The sequence below is a fragment of the Gavialis gangeticus genome, unplaced genomic scaffold, assembly GCF_001723915.1.
Source record: "Gavialis gangeticus isolate Ggan-Ray unplaced genomic scaffold, GavGan_comp1, whole genome shotgun sequence".
NCBI lineage: Eukaryota > Metazoa > Chordata > Crocodylia > Gavialidae > Gavialis > Gavialis gangeticus.
In genome coordinates this window covers 4,017,758-4,025,993 of record NW_017729000.1, presented here as the reverse complement: position 1 = coordinate 4,025,993, position 8,236 = coordinate 4,017,758, and the positions used below count along the sequence as shown (strand labels likewise).

The following is an 8,236-nucleotide window of genomic DNA, read 5'->3' as shown; positions in this document are numbered from 1 at the left end:
TTCGAGTTGGCTCTCAGTCTCCTTGGATGCAAAGCCCTCTGCAGCCCCTCGCCCTCTGCGGCCAAGGGCAATGCAACGCCCCAAGCGCACGAAGGAGCCCTGGTGAGATATAACCCTGTTATATAAATACGTGCAGATGGGTGTAACTGAAACCTGGCTTCAGTAACTCCCACGCCGCCAGTTTCTCTGGCTGCTCTTGTTGCACTCGACTCACCCGAGCCTCGGGGCCGGGACAACCCTGCTTCTCCCTCTCTCCACCGCTCAGGCTGAATGAAGCATCTCTGCTCCGGCTTGAAGTCAAGGGGCCTCCAAAGTCCTACTCGGGTGCTTAAAGTGATGCATGCGCTGAAGGGCCACAAGGCAAGAGGGCCTCCATGAAAGGCTGCTTTTTTTTGTGGTTGTGCTCACCAGGAGCCTTCCTGACACCCATGTGCTTCAGGATCGCAGCTCCTCAAGCAAAATCAGAGGGATTCCTACAGCACGCAACCACAGAAAGGGTTTGGGGTGGTCTGGAAACTGCACAGGTCCCCCTGCCAGGTCGCTGAGCCTCCTAAATCCTTACAAATGCCTTCATATACTCCTCCACCCAGTTGTTTCCAAGATGAGATTCATCAGAGAGGCAGGGCCTGTGGGCTCCTGGCCACCGGTGGTCTGAGATGTTGGGGAGTGAGCTCTTCATAGCTTCCTCGCTGACCAAGTCAGCCCTCCAAACCTGGATAGCAAGGATGGAGCTCAGCCCTTTGTTCCTGAGACAACCCCAAAAATATTCCCATAGTTTCCACTGAGCTGCATTAACTGACCTCACGCCACACCCTTCCAGACACCCCGGGCCCTAACAGTCTCCATCCCTCATTAGCCTTGGCTCATAAGTCACAAACAACCCCCACAAAAAGTACAATCAAAGCCCAAAGTGCAGCATCCTTGCTTGGTGACTCCATCTAAGCCATGTGTTACCTACCAGAAAGGATTTCAGATTTTCTCTTCCTTTTTTCCCCATCCTAGCAAGAGTTTGTTGCTGCAGTCACCGAGGGCTATAATTAACACAACCTCCTTTCACATCCTCCCTGCTGCTTGTTGTGACTATTTAAGAGCCCGCTGCTGAAGCGGCATGAAAACAATATCTGAAGCTGCGTTTTTTGGTTTAAATAAAACGGCGCCTCTCCGTGATCCCTAAACAAGCGTGAGTCTGAAATTAGTGTCAGCAACAAATCCTTTTATTTCCCCTTTGCTGAGCAGAGAGCATTTAAAACGGAGAGCCACGGGGAAGGCCACAGCAAACTGGTCCTCAAAGCACCTATAATTCTTGCCTTCTCTTGTCAGAAAGGCGTTTCCTTGCTTCGTTGTTGTGATCATTGCAGTGACACCATCACGGACCAGAGCCCGGTTGGGCCAGATGATGGGCAAATGCAGGCCAGAAAAGGAAGGCCCTTTGTGGAAAGCTCAGTTGGAATAATTCATGGTACCGCTAAAGGAGCCCTTGGTCTCTATGGCTTTGGGTTTTGTTCTTGGGAGCTGGAAGTGAGGGTTTCAAGTGGCAATTTGGAGTGGGGGGGGTCCCTTTGGTTAAGTGCCCATGGATGCAGGGGAATGAACTTGAGGCCTAGGAACCCCCTTTGTGTCCCATGTTCTTCTACGGACCCGTTGGCGCTGTGGGGAAAGGAGCGCATGAGAAGCATTTGCAGGAAAAGCAAAATACCCGCGGTATTTTGAAGCATCAGCTGCCGAGCAGGGATCTGTGCCAGCGTCCCCCATTCTGAAAAGGCCATGGCATCCTAGGCAAGCTCTCTGATCCTAGCTATTCAGACTCCTCTCTGGGCACACCTATGATGCAGGCTCAGCCTCGCTTCACATCGGAGCAAACAGCTACCACGCACCCGGAGCTCCATTTAATGACTAATTTTCTGCCATCATGCGGCTGGTGGAGGAACCCTTATGCAACAGGCTTGGCCGGTTATAAAACTTTCTGACGAGCTGCAGTGGAAGCGCTTCATCAGTAGATGGTGCTGATACATCACTTTTAATGATGACTCCGCTCTCAGGGTGTGGGGAATAAGGCCTGCTCCTCCCAAGAGCAGAGAGGGCTGTGGGCTGAGGAGGACCTTATGAACTCAACCTCTGCCTGCCTCTTTAAGTTGATGTCTAAGTGCAAAAGTTAGTTTTGCACTTAGAACTCTCCCTTTGCCTGAAGAAGGGTGTTTGCACCCCAAAGCTTGCAAAGAACCATTTTTCCAACCATTTGGTTGGTCTAATAAAAAAGATCACATCTATGCGAAGAACCTTGTCTGCCTATGCCCGTAGACCTAGGCAGGCAAACCTATGTCCTTAGGCTACAACCAACACCCCTAAAAGTTAGAATTTGGTTGGTTTTGTTTTAAAAGGTATAAATGGAGAATCCACAGGTGGCTTTAGTCAGTAATCCAGGCCCAGAGCTGGGCAGCAGCATCTCTGCACCATCCCAGCATCCTTCTGTGGTCTGGCACAAGTCATCTGACCTCTGTTGCTGGATGCTCCCAGTATTAAACTTACATCTGCCCTAGGATGATGGGACCCTTAAGGCTACAGGAAGGAGGGTGGCGTTGCTCTCCCTGCATGGGAACTCGGAGAAGGGTGTCCCAGTAGCTCTGTGGGGGTATGTTCCTTCTTCCTTGGCTCCTTGGGGCATCCTTCAGGCAGCACCGATGGGATTGCGCCCATGCCACTTGCACTGCAGGACGCCCAGATGCTGTGCTGTGCTCTGTGCCGCATACACACACAATACTGCACAGTGCTCCCCTACAGAGCCAGCAATCAAACCAAATGGGCAAAGGGTATGGGGGGAACAGTGCATGGGCAGAGGAGTGACTTGTGCCAGGTGGAAGCCAGAGCTGGAACTCAAGCCAGGAGCCCAGCAGCCATGCAATGGGCCAGGCTGATCCCACTCAGAGATGAGCACTGAGCTTGGAAAATGCTACCTGCTCAATACGAGTGTGAGAAACAGGTGGGGCAAGGCTTGCAATGGGCACTTTGATCCTGGGCAATAAAAGGCACCTGTCTCTGCAGCATGCAAGCAGCTTTATTGGGATGCAGTCATCAGAATTGCATTTCCGGGACTAGTCTTGTTCTGCAGATGCTGTTTCCTGTGCTCTGTCCAGCCCTTGTAAAATTGTAGGAAGTACAGATGTGGCCTGCACTAACTCCAGCAAAGTTATTCTTTATCCTCCTTCTTTTTCTTCTTGTTGTCCTGGTGCAATAAAGAGAAGAAACATGCTCATGAGGTTATGAGAGTGTCTGGGCAGGGGCTGGGCCCCAGGAGAGCTGATGTGCGCTCTGGTCTCTCACCCTACTGGCATTTGCACTGACAGGATCACAGATCAGCCAAGACCTCAGGGGGTCACATCGTGTCCATCCGTCTGCTCAAGGCCTAACCCATCCCAGCAAAGTGTCTGTATACCCTGCTCTTAAACTCCCAGAGATGGAGATTTCACGGCCCCTCGAGTTGGCTTGTTCCAATGTTCAACCATCCTCAGAGAGATGTCCTTCCTAATCTCCTGCCTACATCTCCCCTGCTGCAATTTAAGACTGATGTTCCTAATCCTGTCTCCTGTGGCCACGGAGAACAGTCTGCCTCCCTCTTCTTTGTAACCACCCTCCAGGGATTTGAGGACTGTTATCCAATCCTTCTCCAGAATAAACTATCCCATTTCTTCCCAGTGCCTCCAGCTGGGGCCAGCAGGCCATGCTGCATGATGGCAGACGTGGATTTGTCTGTCCCATGAGAGCTGCACACCCTTGCGTGTATGGCTGTGAGGTCTCCATGGGAGCTGTGTAGACAGGTCTGAGGGCAGTAGCCCCATGATGGGAGGCCTTTGACAACCATGGTGCCAATCCCTGAGGGGTTGAAAGTGTGGATGTGCCCCTGAGACCAGTGGCACCAACACCCCTTGCCCAGGCGGGCAGAGTCAGATACCAGTACCTCCCAGTGCAAAGGGGTTTGTCCTGTCACCACAGACACAGACCCTGCCACACTCTCACCTCTTCAGAGTCGCTGTCAGAGCTGCTGCTGCTGCTGTCGTCGGCGTCCCCCTCTCCCTAAGGGGCAACAGGAAGGATTTGTTATCACACGGGGGTACCCAGCCCTGCTGCAGCCTCAGCATCCCCCTGCGTGCCGCCTGGCCTCCGCAGACAGGATGGGGGGGAAGGATCACGCGCTCCTCTCCAGCCATGTCTCTGGCTTGCCCCAGCATTCATTCTCCTGCCTGAAGCACCCCGGTCACAAAGGATGTTGCCTCCAGTAGACCAATCCTGACGCCCACCTCATGCCTGGGCAGACCCCAGAGCCCGGCGAACACACGGGGAGCAGGGCAGCATCTCACCTTGCTCTCCTTCTTCTTCTTCTTTTTCTTCTCTTTCTTCTCTTTTTCCTCCTTCCCCTTGTCCTTCTCCTTGTCTTTGTCCTTGTCCTTCTCCTTCTCCTTGTCTTTGTCCTTCTCCTTGATCTTCTCCTTCTCCTTGTCTTTGTCCTTGTCCTCGTCTCTCCCAAACCCTACAGGTGAGAATGAGGAGGAAGGTCAGTTTGCTCCAAGATGCATCCTGCTCAGCACAAAGATGAAGGGTTATGCACTGGTGCACGAGGTGGGAAGAACAGGATGGGCCTGGGGAGCAGCCCCGTGCCGCCTGGCCCGAGAGGAATCCCCTGAGCCCAGGAGGGGAATCGTGCCCATGGCATGGTGCAGGATGGTACTGAAGCCTTCCTTACATGCAGGGTATAGGGCACGAGCATGGAGGGTGGGGAGTATAAAGGACGGCAGCAGTGAGGAGCTGAGCAGGGAGTGGGCCTTTCCCTGATGGTGGTGGATGGGATGATGGCAGCAGGATGGATCCCGAGCTGTTCAGCGCAGGGACCGCATCCTGGGTCTCCTGCAGCTTTCCAGACCCAGATGGAAAGACTTGGCTTCCCCAATGCCCCTTCACACGCCGGGTGCCCCCAGTTCAACTGAGCTGTGGTTTCCAGCCCTGGCACCAAGCCACTTACACTTCAGGATCGTAGACATCTCGCAGCAGCTGCCCGGCTCCCTCCGAAAGGCCGAGTATCTAGAGAAGAGAGAAGCCAGGCAAGGGGCAGCAGTAAGAGAGAAGCAGACCATTGAATGGGAGCCCTTCCCTGTGTAAAAGTTTGTCTCGGGCTCATGACTCCCCCTCCGGCTTGGCTTCAGCCCTTGGGGCACAGATGCACCCTGAACGCTGGGACACCTTTAGAAATGGCTGGTTTGGGAGGTGAACGGGGAAGTCACTGCAGCAGGGCAGGGGAGGAAGAAAAATGTTGTCCTTCCCACCTCTTCTTGTCCTGTCCTGCCTTCCTCAGCCCGGCCAGAGAAGCAGCAAAGAATAGGCAAGTTGGAGAGCGGGAGGGTTCAGCAGAAACAAACATGCCCAAGCCTGGGGCCTCATCATGAAAAAAGGACTATTGGGAGGGGAAGGAAGATAAAGAAGGTGGAGACGCTAAGGGATCAGCTGTTCCCTGGCCTTAGACACACACCAAGTATTGCAAACAACGCAGGGCAATTCTGCCTGTGACCTCCTTTAGCAGATAACGAAGTATCAGTCGCTGAACAAGTCAATCAATGGATGGCTGCCTAAATGGAAGGGATCCTGATCTCATTTATGTTGTTACTAAAAAACCAGCTGCTGAAAGCCAAAAGCAAGTATGAACAAAAACAAGGGAAATATTTAGATCTAAAAATGCACCTAATCATTAGGAAGTATTTAAAAGGGAAAGCAGCAATTAAAAAAAAATAGCAAAGGAAAAAAAAATAGGGAAGCTGACAGCAATGAATGCAAACACCCAGTTAGGAACTGAAGGCCATAAGGGAAGTGAAAGGCATCGATGACAAATGTATAGCCAGTAGGGTTTTCAGGACAAGAAGAGGGGATGCTCTAAAGAAAGATGAAATCCTTGCAATGCTATAGGTGGGTGTCCTATGAGACAAGAGTGTAAGAACTGTCGTTTGTAATGCAGAAGAGGCAGGAGCTTCAATAAACATTTCTGCGCATGGAAAGAAGTAGGATCATATATTCCTCTGATACAATGAAAATTAAATGCGCCCTATTCCATCCGTAACAAGAGGATGAAAGTTAAGCACTTCAAAAACTGTGGAGTCATATCATTTCTACCCAGGAGTCTTACAAAAACTGGCTGAGCTGCATTCAAGACTAATAATGTTGCTTTCTAACAAATCCTCGAAGTTGTGGGAAATTGCAGGGGACTGGGGAATGGCATGTGCTGGGCCTATATTTTAAAGGAATTAATACTTCTGGATTAATACTGATTAGTTAAAGGCAAGTATTTAATAATGATTTAAGGAGCAACCTAAGGTTGTACAAGTATGTGCAAGAGGGAGCATCCATAAATGCATCTCACAGGGTGCGTCTACACGTGCATTTATGTCGCGTTAAATTTAGTGGAAACAGGCCAGCGTCTACACATGCAGGTGTTAAGGCATACTGGTGCTGTGCATGGTCTGACTTGGGACTAAAGATAGCCCCGAGTCAGTCCACACACACAGCGTTACAGCACCATAAGGCGTCTGCATGTGTGTTGATGCAGGTATCAAATTTATGCCCAAGTTGACATAAGTCACCATAGTAACTGCACAATACGGGCATGCACATGTAGATGAGCACCCATATTGCGCAGTATTTTAGGTTACTGCACAGTAAATGTGCACGTGTAGATGCACCCACTGGGACCAGAAGGGTCTTCTTGCACTTAGAAACCTAGTCAGTTGGGCCCGTGTTAAGAGAGGGGCATGAGCTCCTATCCACACAGGCTTGGACCACAAGGCTTGTGGCTACCATGCCTTCGACACGGACTATCTAAACCAGCCTACGTGCTTGAGGTGGAGGCTGTAGTGAAAGCAGTTGCCCTTCTGTCACCCCTCTCCATACCCAGCCCAGGAGATCTGGTTTGGCCTGTTCTGCTCACAGCTCACTCTCAGCCTCACCCAGCCCGGTTTCTGCAAGGTAATTTTGGCAAAGCTGCAGCCACCTCCCCAACACTTGGCTTCCCCACAGTGCAGGTAGCAAGCAGCTATAAGCGTGGTGATTTCTGTCGCTTGTTTTGACATTGCAGCTTTCCCTGGAGGCCGAGTGAATCTAAGTGGAAGGTCATGACAAAATGCATACGTAGAGCAAAGTGTGTGCATTTACATATTCATTGCCCATGCAAATAAGCAGATCTACGATTTACTTATATCCTACAGGCACAAAAAACTTCCAAGGTATAAAATTTCCTGGAGGTGGAAAATCCCCATAAATTCCCCAAATGTCCATTATTCCCCCTCAGAAAAACATGAGGGGGAAACAGCTTTTTCCTGAAAGGTTTTTATGGCTTCAGCCCCAGTCTCTCATCTCTCTAACACTGATCCCTGCAGAAGTCCTGCCCAGGGGGTAGCTCATGTCTCACCCATAACTTCTCCCCACTTGGCGTAGTTCATGCAGGATATAAAGTGAGAATGCCTGGTATTGGCAATCCTATCAAGTGGATTTCCACCCAGCTCCAAGCTGTGCCCCTGCCTCTCAGAGCACTTCCTGCATTTCTCCATTGGGCAAAGCATCCACTCAACAAATGAGCCAACAACCTGAAAGAGCAAGTCGGAGAGGAAAGCAACCTTACCAGCAAGGGAGAAAGGCAAGCAGCCTCCTCCGTTCTTCTTGGCAGCGGGCTCTGCCGTTCCTGTCTGATACTGGCTCCTCCCAAGTTCTGCTTCCAAACCAGAATAACGAGCTGCACTGTCCTCCACAGATAATATCCAGTACCGGAAAGCACAAGCGACTATCCCATGCATGCTGTAACTTGCCCCAGGGTGCTCAAAGGCATCTCCCGCTGCTAACACTGACTCCTTGCAGAAGAACTTGTGACCCAGGGCTGCCGTGCAGGCTTGCAGATACCCACCCTCCGGCTGCTCAGGGCTGTAGCCACGCTGAGCACCAGGGGAGCCGTCCCGCCAAATGCAGACAAAGTAGGGATGGACTTACATTGCTCCACCTGATAAAGCCGTCCTAGGTTCAGGACCCTGCTCGGAAGAGCGCGGAGATGCCCATTCTCCAAGGACATTAATCAAGAGCCCACTTCTCTCCTATCGAGACTCTCTTGCTATCTCGATGCAACCATCAGGCCAAGGTGGACGTCAAGTGGAAAAGTGACAATCAGCGGATGAATACCATGGAACAAAATCCCCCCTTCCCCTGCAGCTGTCTT

General features: G+C 51.3%; 2 long non-coding RNA genes across 2 annotated transcripts; both read right to left on the bottom strand.

The window, feature by feature from the left end:
• Positions 1–3,030: 3,030 nt before the first annotated feature.
• Positions 3,031–4,389, bottom strand: LOC109290080. Its single transcript, XR_002095516.1, has 3 exons — positions 4,353–4,389; positions 4,012–4,068; positions 3,031–3,220 (listed from the first exon to the last, which is right to left on the bottom strand). It is a non-coding gene; the product is annotated as an uncharacterized LOC109290080 (long non-coding RNA).
• A 67-nt stretch (positions 4,390–4,456) lies between these two features.
• Positions 4,457–7,806, bottom strand: LOC109290079. Its single transcript, XR_002095515.1, has 3 exons — positions 7,652–7,806; positions 5,012–5,070; positions 4,457–4,522 (listed from the first exon to the last, which is right to left on the bottom strand). It is a non-coding gene; the product is annotated as an uncharacterized LOC109290079 (long non-coding RNA).
• Positions 7,807–8,236: the final 430 nt, after the last annotated feature.